This window comes from Tachyglossus aculeatus, chromosome 21 (genome assembly GCF_015852505.1).
Source record: "Tachyglossus aculeatus isolate mTacAcu1 chromosome 21, mTacAcu1.pri, whole genome shotgun sequence".
NCBI lineage: Eukaryota > Metazoa > Chordata > Mammalia > Monotremata > Tachyglossidae > Tachyglossus > Tachyglossus aculeatus.
Window position 1 is genome coordinate 8082094 of NC_052086.1, and position 15794 is coordinate 8097887.

Consider the following 15794-nt stretch of genomic DNA (forward strand, 5'->3'; position numbering starts at 1 on the left):
ACCTTCTGACTCCCTGGCCCATGGCCTAACCCTATGCAGCAGACAAATGGCAGCAAACCTTGTGACTCCCAGGCCCGTGCCCTAACCCTATGCAGCAGACAAATGGCAGCAAGCCTTGTGACTCCCAGGCCCGTGCCCTAACCCTATGCAGCAGACATATGGCAGCAAGCCTTGCGACTCCCTGGCCCGTGCCCTAACCCTATGCAGCAGACAAATGGCAGCAAGCCTTGTGACTCCCAGGCCCGTGCCCTAACCCCATGCAGCAGACATATGGCAGCAAGCCTTGCGACTCCCAGGCCCGTGCCCTAACCCTATGCAGCAGACAAATGGCAGCAAGCCTTGCGACTCCCAGGCCCATGCCCTAACCCTATGCAGCAGACAAATGGCAGCAAGCCTTGTGACTCCCAGGCCCGTGACCTAACCCCATGCAGCAGACATATGGCAGCAAGCCTTGCGACTCCCTGGCCCGTGCCCTAACCCTATGCAGCAGACAAATGGCAGCAAACCTTGTGACTCCCAGGCCCGTGCCCTAACCCTATGCAGCAGACAAATGGCAGCAAGCCTTGTGACTCCCAGGCCCGTGCCCTAACCCCATGCAGCAGACATATGGCAGCAAGCCTTGCGACTCCCTGGCCCGTGCCCTAACCCTATGCAGCAGACAAATGGCAGCAAGCCTTGTGACTCCCAGGCCCGTGCCCTAACCCCATGCAGCAGACATATGGCAGCAAGCCTTGCGACTCCCAGGCCCGTGCCCTAACCCTATGCAGCAGACAAATGGCAGCAAACCTTCTGACTCCCTGGCCCATGCCCTAACCCTATGCAGCAGACAAATGGCAGCAAACCTTCTGACTCCCAGGCCAGTGCCCTAACCCTATGCAGCAGACAAATGGCAGCAAACCTTGTGACTCCCAGGCCCGTGCCCTAACCCTATGCTGCAGACAAATGGCAGCAAACCTTGCGACTCCCTGGCCCGTGCCCTAACCCTATGCAGCAGACAAATGGCAGCAAACCTTGTGACTCCCAGGCCCGTGCCCTAACCCTATGCAGCAGACAAATGGCAGCAAGCCTTGTGACTCCCAGGCCCGTGCCCTAACCCTATGCAGCAGACATATGGCAGCAAGCCTTGCGACTCCCTGGCCCGTGCCCTAACCCTATGCAGCAGACAAATGGCAGCAAGCCTTGTGACTCCCAGGCCCGTGCCCTAACCCCATGCAGCAGACATATGGCAGCAAGCCTTGCGACTCCCTGGCCCGTGCCCTAACCCTATGCAGCAGACAAATGGCAGCAAGCCTTGTGACTCCCTGGCCCGTGCCCTAACCCTATGCAGCAGACAAATGGCAGCAAACCTTCTGACTCCCTGGCCCATGCCCTAACCCTATGCAGCAGACAAATGGCAGCAAACCTTGTGACTCCCAGGCCCGTGCCCTAACCCTATGCAGCAGACAAATGGCAGCAAGCCTTGTGACTCCCAGGCCCGTGCCCTAACCCTATGCAGCAGACAAATGGCAGCAAGCCTTGTGACTCCCAGGCCCGTGCCCTAACCCTATGCAGCAGACATATGGCAGCAAGCCTTGCAACTCCCTGGCCCGTGCCCTAACCCTATGCAGCAGACAAATGGCAGCAAGCCTTGTGACTCCCAGGCCCGTGCCCTAACCCCATGCAGCAGACATATGGCAGCAAGCCTTGCAACTCCCAGGCCCGTGCCCTAACCCTATGCAGCAGACAAATGGCAGCAAGCCTTGCGACTCCCAGGCCCATGCCCTAACCCTATGCAGCAGACAAATGGCAGCAAACCTTGCGACTCCCAGGCCCGTGACCTAACCCCATGCAGCAGACATATGGCAGCAAGCCTTGCGACTCCCTGGCCCGTGCCCTAACCCTATGCAGCAGACAAATGGCAGCAAACCTTCTGACTCCCTGGCCCATGCCCTAACCCTATGCAGCAGACAAATGGCAGCAAACCTTCTGACTCCCAGGCCCGTGCCCTAACCCTATGCAGCAGACAAATGGCAGCAAACCTTGTGACTCCCAGGCCCGTGCCCTAACCCTATGCAGCAGACAAATGGCAGCAAGCCTTGTGACTCCCAGGCCCGTGCCCTAACCCTATGCAGCAGACATATGGCAGCAAGCCTTGCGACTCCCTGGCCCGTGCCCTAACCCTATGCAGCAGACAAATGGCAGCAAACCTTGTGACTCCCAGGCCCGTGACCTAACCCCATGCAGCAGACATATGGCAGCAAGCCTTGCGACTCCCAGGCCCGTGCCCTAACCCTGTGCAGCAGACAAATGGCAGCAAACCTTGTGACTCCCAGGCCCGTGCCCTAACCCTATGCAGCAGACAAATGGCAGCAAACCTTGTGACTCCCAGGCCCGTGCCCTAACCCTATGCAGCAGACAAATGGCAGCAAGCCTTGTGACTCCCAGGCCCGTGACCTAACCCCATGCAGCAGACATATGGCAGCAAGCCTTGCGACTCCCTGGCCCGTGCCCTAACCCTATGCAGCAGACAAATGGCAGCAAACCTTGTGACTCCCAGGCCCGTGCCCTAACCCTATGCTGCAGACAAATGGCAGCAAACCTTGTGACTCCCAGGCCCGTGCCCTAACCCTATGCAGCAGACAAATGGCAGCAAGCCTTGTGACTCCCAGGCCCGAGCCCTAACCCTATGCAGCAGACATATGGCAGCAAGCCTTGCGACTCCCTGGCCCGTGCCCTAACCCTATGCAGCAGACAAATGGCAGCAAGCCTTGTGACTCCCAGGCCCGTGCCCTAACCCTATGCAGCAGACATATGGCAGCAAGCCTTGCGACTCCCAGGCCCGTGCCCTAACCCTATGCAGCAGACAAATGGCAGCAAGCCTTGAGACTCCCAGGCCCGTGCCCTAACCCTATGCAGCAGACAAATGGCAGCAAACCTTGTGACTCCCAGGCCCGTGACCTAACCCCATGCAGCAGACATATGGCAGCAAGCCTTGCGACTCCCTGGCCCGTGCCCTAACCCTATGCAGCAGACAAATGGCAGCAAACCTTCTGACTCCCTGGCCCGTGCCCTAACCCTATGCAGCAGACAAATGGCAGCAAACCTTGTGACTCCCAGGCCCGTGCCCTAACCCTATGCTGCAGACAAATGGCAGCAAACCTTGTGACTCCCAGGCCCGTGCCCTAACCCTATGCAGCAGACAAATGGCAACAAGCCTTGTGACTCCCAGGCCCGTGCCCTAACCCTATGCAGCAGACAAATGGCAGCAAGCCTTGCGACTCCCTGGCCCGTGCCCTAACCCTATGCAGCAGACAAATGGCAGCAAGCCTTGTGACTCCCAGGCCCGTGCCCTAACCCCATGCAGCAGACATATGGCAGCAGGCCTTGCAACTCCCAGGCCCGTGCCCTAACCCTATGCAGCAGACAAATGGCAGCAAGCCTTGCGACTCCCAGGCCCATGCGATAACCCTATGCAGCAGACAAATGGCAGCAAACCTTGTGACTCCCAGGCCCGTGACCTAACCCCATGCAGCAGACATATGGCAGCAAGCCTTGCGACTCCCTGGCCCGTGCCCTAACCCTATGCAGCAGACAAATGGCAGCAAACCTTCTGACTCCCTGGCCCATGGCCTAACCCTATGCAGCAGACAAATGGCAGCAAACCTTGTGACTCCCAGGCCCGTGCCCTAACCCTATGCAGCAGACAAATGGCAGCAAGCCTTGTGACTCCCAGGCCCGAGCCCTAACCCTATGCAGCAGACATATGGCAGCAAGCCTTGCGACTCCCTGGCCCGTGCCCTAACCCTATGCAGCAGACAAATGGCAGCAAGCCTTGTGACTCCCAGGCCCGTGCCCTAACCCCATGCAGCAGACATATGGCAGCAAGCCTTGCAACTCCCAGGCCCGTGCCCTAACCCTATGCAGCAGACAAATGGCAGCAAGCCTTGCGACTCCCAGGCCCATGCCCTAACCCTATGCAGCAGACAAATGGCAGCAAACCTTGTGACTCCCAGGCCCGTGACCTAACCCCATGCAGCAGACATATGGCAGCAAGCCTTGCGACTCCCTGGCCCGTGCCCTAACCCTATGCAGCAGACAAATGGCAGCAAACCTTGTGACTCCCAGGCCCGTGCCCTAACCCTATGCAGCAGACAAATGGCAGCAAGCCTTGTGACTCCCAGGCCCGTGCCCTAACCCCATGCAGCAGACATATGGCAGCAAGCCTTGCGACTCCCTGGCCCGTGCCCTAACCCTATGCAGCAGACAAATGGCAGCAAGCCTTGTGACTCCCAGGCCCGTGCCCTAACCCCATGCAGCAGACATATGGCAGCAAGCCTTGCGACTCCCTGGCCCGTGCCCTAACCCTATGCAGCAGACAAATGGCAGCAAACCTTCTGACTCCCTGGCCCATGCCCTAACCCTATGCAGCAGACAAATGGCAGCAAACCTTCTGACTCCCAGGCCCGTGCCCTAACCCTATGCAGCAGACAAATGGCAGCAAACCTTGTGACTCCCAGGCCCGTGCCCTAACCCTATGCTGCAGACAAATGGCAGCAAACCTTGCGACTCCCTGGCCCGTGCCCTAACCCTATGCAGCAGACAAATGGCAGCAAACCTTGTGACTCCCAGGCCCGTGCCCTAACCCTATGCAGCAGACAAATGGCAGCAAACCTTGTGACTCCCAGGCCCGTGCCCTAACCCTATGCAGCAGACATATGGCAGCAAGCCTTGCGACTCCCTGGCCCGTGCCCTAACCCTATGCAGCAGACAAATGGCAGCAAGCCTTGTGACTCCCAGGCCCGTGCCCTAACCCCATGCAGCAGACATATGGCAGCAAGCCTTGCGACTCCCTGGCCCGTGCCCTAACCCTATGCAGCAGACAAATGGCAGCAAGCCTTGCGACTCCCTGGCCCGTGCCCTAACCCTATGCAGCAGACAAATGGCAGCAAACCTTCTGACTCCCTGGCCCGTGCCCTAACCCTATGCAGCAGACAAATGGCAGCAAACCTTGTGACTCCCAGGCCCGTGCCCTAACCCTATGCAGCAGACAAATGGCAGCAAACCTTGTGACTCCCAGGCCCGTGCCCTAACCCTATGCAGCAGACAAATGGCAGCAAGCCTTGTGACTCCCAGGCCCGTGCCCTAACCCTATGCAGCAGACATATGGCAGCAAGCCTTGCAACTCCCTGGCCCGTGCCCTAACCCTATGCAGCAGACAAATGGCAGCAAGCCTTGTGACTCCCAGGCCCGTGCCCTAACCCCATGCAGCAGACATATGGCAGCAAGCCTTGCAACTCCCAGGCCCGTGCCCTAACCCTATGCAGCAGACAAATGGCAGCAAGCCTTGCGACTCCCAGGCCCATGCCCTAACCCTATGCAGCAGACAAATGGCAGCAAACCTTGCGACTCCCAGGCCCGTGACCTAACCCCATGCAGCAGACATATGGCAGCAAGCCTTGCGACTCCCTGGCCCGTGCCCTAACCCTATGCAGCAGACAAATGGCAGCAAACCTTCTGACTCCCTGGCCCATGCCCTAACCCTATGCAGCAGACAAATGGCAGCAAACCTTCTGACTCCCAGGCCAGTGCCCTAACCCTATGCAGCAGACAAATGGCAGCAAACCTTGTGACTCCCAGGCCCGTGACCTAACCCCATGCAGCAGACATATGGCAGCAAGCCTTGCGACTCCCTGGCCCGTGCCCTAACCCTGTGCAGCAGACAAATGGCAGCAAACCTTGTGACTCCCAGGCCCGTGCCCTAACCCTATGCAGCAGACAAATGGCAGCAAACCTTGTGACTCCCAGGCCCATGCCCTAACCCTATGCAGCAGACAAATGGCAGCAAGCCTTGTGACTCCCAGGCCCGTGCCCTAACCCTATGCAGCAGACATATGGCAGCAAGCCTTGCGACTCCCTGGCCCGTGCCCTAACCCTATGCAGCAGACAAATGGCAGCAAACCTTGTGACTCCCAGGACCGTGACCTAACCCCATGCAGCAGACATATGGCAGCAAGCCTTGCGACTCCCTGGCCCGTGCCCTAACCCTGTGCAGCAGACAAATGGCAGCAAACCTTGTGACTCCCAGGCCCGTGCCCTAACCCTATGCAGCAGACAAATGGCAGCAAACCTTGTGACTCCCAGGCCCGTGCCCTAACCCTATGCAGCAGACAAATGGCAGCAAACCTTGTGACTCCCAGGCCCGTGACCTAACCCCATGCAGCAGACATATGGCAGCAAGCCTTGCGACTCCCTGGCCCGTGCCCTAACCCTATGCAGCAGACAAATGGCAGCAAACCTTGTGACTCCCAGGCCCGTGCCCTAACCCTATGCTGCAGACAAATGGCAGCAAACCTTGTGACTCCCAGGCCCGTGCCCTAACCCTATGCAGCAGACAAATGGCAGCAAGCCTTGTGACTCCCAGGCCCGAGCCCTAACCCTATGCAGCAGACATATGGCAGCAAGCCTTGCGACTCCCTGGCCCGTGCCCTAACCCTATGCAGCAGACAAATGGCAGCAAGCCTTGTGACTCCCAGGCCCGTGCCCTAACCCCATGCAGCAGACATATGGCAGCAAGCCTTGCGACTCCCAGGCCTGTGCCCTAACCCTATGCAGCAGACAAATGGCAGCAAGCCTTGTGACTCCCAGGCCCGTGCCCTAACCCTATGCAGCAGACAAATGGCAGCAAACCTTGTGACTCCCAGGCCCGTGACCTAACCCCATGCAGCAGACATATGGCAGCAAGCCTTGCGACTCCCTGGCCCGTGCCCTAACCCTATGCAGCAGACAAATGGCAGCAAACCTTCTGACTCCCTGGCCCATGCCCTAACCCTATGCAGCAGACAAATGGCAGCAAACCTTGTGACTCCCAGGCCCGTGCCCTAACCCTATGCTGCAGACAAATGGCAGCAAACCTTGTGACTCCCAGGCCCGTGCCCTAACCCTATGCAGCAGACAAATGGCAACAAGCCTTGTGACTCCCAGGCCCGAGCCCTAACCCTATGCAGCAGACATATGGCAGCAAGCCTTGCGACTCCCTGGCCCGTGCCCTAACCCTATGCAGCAGACAAATGGCAGCAAGCCTTGTGACTCCCAGGCCCGTGCCCTAACCCCATGCAGCAGACATATGGCAGCAGGCCTTGCAACTCCCAGGCCCGTGCCCTAACCCTATGCAGCAGACAAATGGCAGCAAGCCTTGCGACTCCCAGGCCCATGCGATAACCCTATGCAGCAGACAAATGGCAGCAAACCTTGTGACTCCCAGGCCCGTGACCTAACCCCATGCAGCAGACATATGGCAGCAAGCCTTGCGACTCCCTGGCCCGTGCCCTAACCCTATGCAGCAGACAAATGGCAGCAAACCTTCTGACTCCCAGGCCCATGGCCTAACCCTATGCAGCAGACAAATGGCAGCAAACCTTGTGACTCCCAGGCCCGTGCCCTAACCCTATGCAGCAGACAAATGGCAACAAGCCTTGTGACTCCCAGGCCCGAGCCCTAACCCTATGCAGCAGACATATGGCAGCAAGCCTTGCGACTCCCTGGCCCGTGCCCTAACCCTATGCAGCAGACAAATGGCAGCAAGCCTTGTGACTCCCAGGCCCGTGCCCTAACCCCATGCAGCAGACATATGGCAGCAAGCCTTGCAACTCCCAGGCCCGTGCCCTAACCCTATGCAGCAGACAAATGGCAGCAAGCCTTGCGACTCCCAGGCCCATGCCCTAACCCTATGCAGCAGACAAATGGCAGCAAACCTTGTGACTCCCAGGCCCGTGACCTAACCCCATGCAGCAGACATATGGCAGCAAGCCTTGCGACTCCCTGGCCCGTGCCCTAACCCTATGCAGCAGACAAATGGCAGCAAACCTTGTGACTCCCAGGCCCGTGCCCTAACCCTATGCAGCAGACAAATGGCAGCAAGCCTTGTGACTCCCAGGCCCGTGCCCTAACCCCATGCAGCAGACATATGGCAGCAAGCCTTGCGACTCCCTGGCCCGTGCCCTAACCCTATGCAGCAGACATATGGCAGCAAGCCTTGCGACTCCCTGGCCCGTGCCCTAACCCTATGCAGCAGACAAATGGCAGCAAGCCTTGCGACTCCCTGGCCCGTGCCCTAACCCTATGCAGCAGACAAATGGCAGCAAACCTTCTGACTCCCTGGCCCATGCCCTAACCCTATGCAGCAGACAAATGGCAGCAAACCTTGTGACTCCCAGGCCCGTGCCCTAACCCTATGCTGCAGACAAATGGCAGCAAACCTTGCGACTCCCTGGCCCGTGCCCTAACCCTATGCAGCAGACAAATGGCAGCAAACCTTGTGACTCCCAGGCCCGTGCCCTAACCCTATGCAGCAGACAAATGGCAGCAAGCCTTGTGACTCCCAGGCCCGTGCCCTAACCCCATGCAGCAGACACATGGCAGCAAGCCTTGCGACTCCCTGGCCCGTGCCCTAACCCTATGCAGCAGACAAATGGCAGCAAGCCTTGTGACTCCCAGGCCCGTGCCCTAACCCCATGCAGCAGACATATGGCAGCAAGCCTTGCGACTCCCTGGCCCGTGCCCTAACCCTATGCAGCAGACAAATGGCAGCAAGCCTTGCGACTCCCTGGCCCGTGCCCTAACCCTATGCAGCAGACAAATGGCAGCAAACCTTCTGACTCCCTGGCCCATGCCCTAACCCTATGCAGCAGACAAATGGCAGCAAACCTTGTGACTCCCAGGCCCGTGCCCTAACCCTATGCTGCAGACAAATGGCAGCAAACCTTGTGACTCCCAGGCCCGTGCCCTAACCCTATGCAGCAGACAAATGGCAGCAAGCCTTGTGACTCCCAGGCCCGTGCCCTAACCCTATGCAGCAGACATATGGCAGCAAGCCTTGCAACTCCCTGGCCCGTGCCCTAACCCTATGCAGCAGACAAATGGCAGCAAGCCTTGTGACTCCCAGGCCCGTGCCCTAACCCCATGCAGCAGACATATGGCAGCAAGCCTTGCAACTGCCAGGCCCGTGCCCTAACCCTATGCAGCAGACAAATGGCAGCAAGCCTTGCGACTCCCAGGCCCATGCCCTAACCCTATGCAGCAGACAAATGGCAGCAAACCTTGCGACTCCCAGGCCCGTGACCTAACCCCATGCAGCAGACATATGGCAGCAAGCCTTGCGACTCCCTGGCCCGTGCCCTAACCCTATGCAGCAGACAAATGGCAGCAAACCTTCTGACTCCCTGGCCCATGCCCTAACCCTATGCAGCAGACAAATGGCAGCAAACCTTCTGACTCCCAGGCCAGTGCCCTAACCCTATGCAGCAGACAAATGGCAGCAAACCTTGTGACTCCCAGGCCCGTGACCTAACCCCATGCAGCAGACATATGGCAGCAAGCCTTGCGACTCCCTGGCCCGTGCCCTAACCCTGTGCAGCAGACAAATGGCAGCAAACCTTGTGACTCCCAGGCCCGTGCCCTAACCCTATGCAGCAGACAAATGGCAGCAAACCTTGTGACTCCCAGGCCCGTGCCCTAACCCTATGCAGCAGACAAATGGCAGCAAGCCTTGTGACTCCCAGGCCCGTGCCCTAACCCTATGCAGCAGACATATGGCAGCAAGCCTTGCGACTCCCTGGCCCGTGCCCTAACCCTATGCAGCAGACAAATGGCAGCAAACCTTGTGACTCCCAGGCCCGTGACCTAACCCCATGCAGCAGACATATGGCAGCAAGCCTTGCGACTCCCTGGCCCGTGCCCTAACCCTGTGCAGCAGACAAATGGCAGCAAACCTTGTGACTCCCAGGCCCGTGCCCTAACCCTATGCAGCAGACAAATGGCAGCAAACCTTGTGACTCCCAGGCCCGTGCCCTAACCCTATGCAGCAGACAAATGGCAGCAAACCTTGTGACTCCCAGGCCCGTGACCTAACCCCATGCAGCAGACATATGGCAGCAAGCCTTGCGACTCCCTGGCCCGTGCCCTAACCCTATGCAGCAGACAAATGGCAGCAAACCTTGTGACTCCCAGGCCCGTGCCCTAACCCTATGCTGCAGACAAATGGCAGCAAACCTTGTGACTCCCAGGCCCGTGCCCTAACCCTATGCAGCAGACAAATGGCAGCAAGCCTTGTGACTCCCAGGCCCGAGCCCTAACCCTATGCAGCAGACATATGGCAGCAAGCCTTGCGACTCCCTGGCCCGTGCCCTAACCCTATGCAGCAGACAAATGGCAGCAAGCCTTGTGACTCCCAGGCCCGTGCCCTAACCCCATGCAGCAGACATATGGCAGCAAGCCTTGCGACTCCCAGGCCCGTGCCCTAACCCTATGCAGCAGACAAATGGCAGCAAGCCTTGTGACTCCCAGGCCCGTGCCCTAACCCTATGCAGCAGACAAATGGCAGCAAACCTTGTGACTCCCAGGCCCGTGACCTAACCCCATGCAGCAGACATATGGCAGCAAGCCTTGCGACTCCCTGGCCCGTGCCCTAACCCTATGCAGCAGACAAATGGCAGCAAACCTTCTGACTCCCTGGCCCATGCCCTAACCCTATGCAGCAGACAAATGGCAGCAAACCTTGTGACTCCCAGGCCCGTGCCCTAACCCTATGCTGCAGACAAATGGCAGCAAACCTTGTGACTCCCAGGCCCGTGCCCTAACCCTATGCAGCAGACAAATGGCAACAAGCCTTGTGACTCCCAGGCCCGAGCCCTAACCCTATGCAGCAGACATATGGCAGCAAGCCTTGCGACTCCCTGGCCCGTGCCCTAACCCTATGCAGCAGACAAATGGCAGCAAGCCTTGTGACTCCCAGGCCCGTGCCCTAACCCCATGCAGCAGACATATGGCAGCAGGCCTTGCAAATCCCAGGCCCGTGCCCTAACCCTATGCAGCAGACAAATGGCAGCAAGCCTTGCGACTCCCAGGCCCATGCGATAACCCTATGCAGCAGACAAATGGCAGCAAACCTTGTGACTCCCAGGCCCGTGACCTAACCCCATGCAGCAGACATATGGCAGCAAGCCTTGCGACTCCCTGGCCCGTGCCCTAACCCTATGCAGCAGACAAATGGCAGCAAACCTTCTGACTCCCTGGCCCATGGCCTAACCCTATGCAGCAGACAAATGGCAGCAAACCTTGTGACTCCCAGGCCCGTGCCCTAACCCTATGCAGCAGACAAATGGCAGCAAGCCTTGTGACTCCCAGGCCCGAGCCCTAACCCTATGCAGCAGACATATGGCAGCAAGCCTTGCGACTCCCTGGCCCGTGCCCTAACCCTATGCAGCAGACAAATGGCAGCAAGCCTTGTGACTCCCAGGCCCGTGCCCTAACCCCATGCAGCAGACATATGGCAGCAAGCCTTGCAACTCCCAGGCCCGTGCCCTAACCCTATGCAGCAGACAAATGGCAGCAATCCTTGCGACTCCCAGGCCCATGCCCTAACCCTATGCAGCAGACAAATGGCAGCAAACCTTGTGACTCCCAGGCCCGTGACCTAACCCCATGCAGCAGACATATGGCAGCAAGCCTTGCGACTCCCTGGCCCGTGCCCTAACCCTATGCAGCAGACAAATGGCAGCAAACCTTGTGACTCCCAGGCCCGTGCCCTAACCCTATGCAGCAGACAAATGGCAGCAAGCCTTGTGACTCCCAGGCCCGTGCCCTAACCCTATGCAGCAGACAAATGGCAGCAAGCCTTGCGACTCCCTGGCCCGTGCCCTAACCCTATGCAGCAGACAAATGGCAGCAAGCCTTGTGACTCCCAGGCCCGTGCCCTAACCCCATGCAGCAGACATATGGCAGCAAGCCTTGCGACTCCCTGGCCCGTGCCCTAACCCTATGCAGCAGACAAATGGCAGCAAACCTTCTGACTCCCTGGCCCATGCCCTAACCCTATGCAGCAGACAAATGGCAGCAAACCTTCTGACTCCCAGGCCCGTGCCCTAACCCTATGCAGCAGACAAATGGCAGCAAACCTTGTGACTCCCAGGCCCGTGCCCTAACCCTATGCTGCAGACAAATGGCAGCAAACCTTGCGACTCCCTGGCCCGTGCCCTAACCCTATGCAGCAGACAAATGGCAGCAAACCTTGTGACTCCCAGGCCCGTGCCCTAACCCTATGCAGCAGACAAATGGCAGCAAGCCTTGTGACTCCCAGGCCCGTGCCCTAACCCCATGCAGCAGACATATGGCAGCAAGCCTTGCGACTCCCTGGCCCGTGCCCTAACCCTATGCAGCAGACAAATGGCAGCAAGCCTTGTGACTCCCAGGCCCGTGCCCTAACCCCATGCAGCAGACATATGGCAGCAAGCCTTGCGACTCCCTGGCCCGTGCCCTAACCCTATGCAGCAGACATATGGCAGCAAGCCTTGAGACTCCCTGGCACGTGCCCTAACCCTATGCAGCAGACAAATGGCAGCAAACCTTCTGACTCCCTGGCCCATGCCCTAACCCTATGCAGCAGACAAATGGCAGCAAACCTTGTGACTCCCAGGCCCGTGCCCTAACCCTATGCTGCAGACAAATGGCAGCAAACCTTGTGACTCCCAGGCCCGTGCCCTAACCCTATGCAGCAGACAAATGGCAGCAAGCCTTGTGACTCCCAGGCCCGTGCCCTAACCCTATGCAGCAGACATATGGCAGCAAGCCTTGCAACTCCCTGGCCCGTGCCCTAACCCTATGCAGCAGACAAATGGCAGCAAGCCTTGTGACTCCCAGGCCCGTGCCCTAACCCCATGCAGCAGACAAATGGCAGCAAGCCTTGTGACTCCCAGGCCCGTGCCCTAACCCTATGCAGCAGACAAATGGCAGCAAGCCTTGCGACTCCCAGGCCCATGCCCTAACCCTATGCAGCAGACAAATGGCAGCAAACCTTGCGACTCCCAGGCCCGTGACCTAACCCCATGCAGCAGACATATGGCAGCAAGCCTTGCGACTCCCTGGCCCGTGCCCTAACCCTATGCAGCAGACAAATGGCAGCAAACCTTCTGACTCCCTGGCCCATGCCCTAACCCTATGCAGCAGACAAATGGCAGCAAACCTTCTGACTCCCAGGCCAGTGCCCTAACCCTATGCAGCAGACAAATGGCAGCAAGCCTTGTGACTCCCAGGCCCGTGCCCTAACCCTATGCAGCAGACAAATGGCAGCAAGCCTTGTGACTCCCAGGCCCGTGCCCTAACCCTATGCAGCAGACATATGGCAGCAAGCCTTGCGACTCCCTGGCCCGTGCCCTAACCCTATGCAGCAGACAAATGGCAGCAAACCTTGTGACTCCCAGGCCCGTGACCTAACCCCATGCAGCAGACATATGGCAGCAAGCCTTGCGACTCCCTGGCCCGTGCCCTAACCCTCTGCAGCAGACAAATGGCAGCAAACCTTGTGACTCCCAGGCCCGTGCCCTAACCCTATGCAGCAGACAAATGGCAGCAAACCTTGTGACTCCCAGGCCCGTGCCCTAACCCTATGCAGCAGACAAATGGCAGCAAACCTTCTGACTCCCAGGCCCGTGACCTAACCCCATGCAGCAGACATATGGCAGCAAGCCTTGCGACTCCCTGGCCCGTGCCCTAACCCTATGCAGCAGACAAATGGCAGCAAACCTTGTGACTCCCAGGCCCGTGCCCTAACCCTATGCAGCAGACAAATGGCAGCAAACCTTGTGACTCCCAGGCCCGTGCCCTAACCCTATGCAGCAGACAAATGGCAGCAAGCCTTGTGACTCCCAGGCCCGAGCCCTAACCCTATGCAGCAGACATATGGCAGCAAGCCTTGCGACTCCCTGGCCCGTGCCCTAACCCTATGCAGCAGACAAATGGCAGCAAGCCTTGTGACTCCCAGGCCCGTGCCCTAACCCCATGCAGCAGACATATGGCAGCAAGCCTTGCGACTCCCAGGCCCGTGCCCTAACCCTATGCAGCAGACAAATGGCAGCAAGCCTTGTGACTCCCAGGCCCGTGCCCTAACCCTATGCAGCAGACAAATGGCAGCAAACCTTGTGACTCCCAGGCCCGTGACCTAACCCCATGCAGCAGACATATGGCAGCAAGCCTTGCGACTCCCTGGCCCGTGCCCTAACCCTATGCAGCAGACAAATGGCAGCAAACCTTCTGACTCCCTGGCCCATGCCCTAACCCTATGCAGCAGACAAATGGCAGCAAACCTTGTGACTCCCAGGCCCGTGCCCTAACCCTATGCTGCAGACAAATGGCAGCAAACCTTGTGACTCCCAGGCCCGTGCCCTAACCCTATGCAGCAGACAAATGGCAACAAGCCTTGTGACTCCCAGGCCCGAGCCCTAACCCTATGCAGCAGACATATGGCAGCAAGCCTTGCGACTCCCTGGCCCGTGCCCTAACCCTATGCAGCAGACAAATGGCAGCAAGCCTTGTGACTCCCAGGCCCGTGCCCTAACCCCATGCAGCAGACATATGGCAGCAGGCCTTGCAACTCCCAGGCCCGTGCCCTAACCCTATGCAGCAGACAAATGGCAGCAAGCCTTGCGACTCCCAGGCCCATGCGATAACCCTATGCAGCAGACAAATGGCAGCAAACCTTGTGACTCCCAGGCCCGTGCCCTAACCCCATGCAGCAGACATATGGCAGCAAGCCTTGCGACTCCCTGGCCCGTGCCCTAACCCTATGCAGCAGACAAATGGCAGCAAGCCTTGTGACTCCCAGGCCCGTGCCCTAACCCCATGCAGCAGACATATGGCAGCAAGCCTTGCGACTCCCTGGCCCGTGCCCTAACCCTATGCAGCAGACAAATGGCAGCAAACCTTCTGACTCCCTGGCCCGTGCCCTAACCCTATGCAGCAGACAAATGGCAGCAAACCTTCTGACTCCCTGGCCCATGGCCTAACCCTATGCAGCAGACAAATGGCAGCAAACCTTGTGACTCCCAGGCCCGTGCCCTAACCCTATGCAGCAGACAAATGGCAGCAAGCCTTGTGACTCCCAGGCCCGAGCCCTAACCCTATGCAGCAGACATATGGCAGCAAGCCTTGCGACTCCCTGGCCCGTGCCCTAACCCTATGCAGCAGACAAATGGCAGCAAGCCTTGTGACTCCCAGGCCCGTGCCCTAACCCCATGCAGCAGACATATGGCAGCAAGCCTTGCGACTCCCTGGCCCGTGCCCTAACCCTATGCAGCAGACAAATGGCAGCAAGCCTTGCGACTCCCTGGCCCGTGCCCTAACCCTATGCAGCAGACAAATGGCAGCAAACCTTCTGACTCCCTGGCCCATGCCCTAACCCTATGCAGCAGACAAATGGCAGCAAACCTTGTGACTCCCAGGCCCGTGCCCTAACCCTATGCTGCAGACAAATGGCAGCAAACCTTGCGACTCCCTGGCCCGTGCCCTAACCCTATGCAGCAGACAAATGGCAGCAAACCTTGTGACTCCCAGGCCCGTGCCCTAACCCTATGCAGCAGACAAATGGCAGCAAGCCTTGTGACTCCCAGGCCCGTGCCCTAACCCCATGCAACAGACATATGGCAGCAAGCCTTGCGACTCCCTGGCCCGTGCCCTAACCCTATGCAGCAGACAAATGGCAGCAAGCCTTGTGACTCCCAGGCCCGTGCCCTAACCCCATGCAGCAGACATATGGCAGCAAGCCTTGCGACTCCCTGGCCCGTGCCCTAACCCTATGCAGCAGACAAATGGCAGCAAGCCTTGCGACTCCCTGGCCCGTGCCCTAACCCTATGCAGCAGACAAATGGCAGCAAACCTTCTGACTCCCTGGCCCATGCCCTAACCCTATGCAGCAGACAAATGGCAGCAAACCTTGTGACTCCCAGGCCCGTGCCCTAACCCTATGCAGCAGACAAATGGCAGCAAAC